This window comes from Elephantulus edwardii, unplaced genomic scaffold, assembly GCF_000299155.1.
Source record: "Elephantulus edwardii isolate Elephantulus edwardi_28Jun2011 unplaced genomic scaffold, EleEdw1.0 scaffold00209, whole genome shotgun sequence".
Taxonomy (NCBI): domain Eukaryota; kingdom Metazoa; phylum Chordata; class Mammalia; order Macroscelidea; family Macroscelididae; genus Elephantulus; species Elephantulus edwardii.
The window spans coordinates 3,952,779-3,954,570 of record NW_006399959.1 but is presented as its reverse complement, the minus strand read 5'-3'; the positions used below and the strand labels follow the sequence as shown (position 1 = coordinate 3,954,570).

At 42.2% G+C, this 1,792-nt stretch overlaps 1 pseudogene; it reads right to left on the bottom strand.

The window, feature by feature from the left end:
- LOC102877203 overlaps nucleotides 1–1,792 on the bottom strand; it is a 7,263-nt pseudogene that overhangs the window by 4,747 nt on the left and 724 nt on the right.

Genomic DNA, 1,792 nt, shown 5'->3' with positions numbered 1-1,792 from the left:
GGGGAAGACCCTCTATGAGGTGGATTGATTCAGTGACTGGGGTAATCAGGATGGGTGTGTCAGAGGCAATGAGATTGGCACAGGATAGAGCAGGGGTTAGGTCGCTATGAGTCGCAAACGACTCGACGGCACAGAACAACAACAACATGACACAGTGTTCAGCATCACAGCAACTCCAAATTATTCAAATAGACTAATGATTGCTATACCACTTAAAGAATGTTCCTTCTTAAATGAATAAATTTGGCACTATGGAATTTTAAAGACACACCCTTTAGCAGGTCTTTAACCTTGGGTCTTGGTTGGTCAAAAACGGGGGCAGATTTCTGATACTCATTTATGGAAGAAAATAATCATCACAAATCAAATACAGGTGAGGTTTTTAGAGGTTGTAAATTGCATGAAAGAGGACTGTCTATCTTTCCTGAGAAGCAGCTGGTAGATTTGAACCACCTATGCAACTCTCTCTCTCTAGGCCACCAGAGCTTCATAATCTGAAAAATGGCTCCCACAGCTAAAGAGTGTTAATCTCTCAAAATTGGTAAGAAAATGCTATCTTGTCAATGAATAATTTCAGAGCCATGGTATTGAGAGATTATCCTGGATCATCCCTAAACCAAACCCACTGAGATGGATTCTGACCTATCTATTCTATTTTTGTTATGTGCAGTAGAGTCTGTGACTCATAGCAACCCTATGTACAACAGCCCTAAACCCTGCTCTATCCTGTGCCAGCCTTATTTTCTCTAAGACACCTAATCCTATTCTCCTAGTCACTGAATCAATCCATCTCATCAAGGGTCTTCTCCTCGAGCTGTCCCGCCACCCTCCCAAGCATGATGCCCTTCTCCAAGGACTGGTCCCGCCTTGCAACATGTCCAAAGTATGTCAGACAAAGCTTCAGAATCCTTGCCTCCAAGGAGCAGCCTTGTCTCACCCTCTCTAGGATGAACCTGTTTGTTTTCCTAGCAGTCCATGTTTTCAAAAAGGAAATCTTTACAAAATCAGACTGATTCCCACAAAACATGTGGTGGATTTGAATTGTCATCCTTTGGGTTACTAGTGTACCAAAAGAAGGGTATTTTGGGATTCTCTCCCCATAGAAATATGGTCTAGTTTTTTCCCCAATTCATGTTGTTGTTGCTATATGCCCTCGAGTTGACTATGATTTCTAGTAATCTTGCCCTAACTTGTATTATTCTTAAAATTTCTTTGTCAAGGACCTCTCTCTCTCTTTTTCTGACCCTTCACCTGTCCCAGTTTGATGTCTTTTCCCAAGGACTGGCTCCTCTTGACAACATGCCCAAAGGACATAAGAGGAAGAAGTTTCACCATCCTTGTCTCTGAGGAGCACCCTGGTTGCACTTCTTCCAACACAAATTTGTTCGGGGTTTTGGTAAACAAAAATTTTTTTAATTGTGATTTTAACAAACATTTACAGAGAAGTTAGATTTTCATTCATTGATAGTTGCACATTTTACCCCTTTTCCCTCCCTTTCCTTCTACAATTTACTTTTAAAAAATATTCATTCATTTTTGTACAATTACCAACCTTCCTCCAGCCCATCCTCTTTGCACTGATGTACCTCTTATTCTATGCTGTTGTCGTATGTTGTTGTTGTTATGTGCCATCGAGTCATTTGCAAGTCATAGCCACCCTATGCACAACAGCCCTAAACCCTGCTCTATCCTGCGTCAACCGCACTGCCTCCGACACATCCATCCCGATTACCCCAGTCACCGAATCAATCCATCTCATAGAGGGTCTTCCCCTCCTGCGCCATCCCTCCAC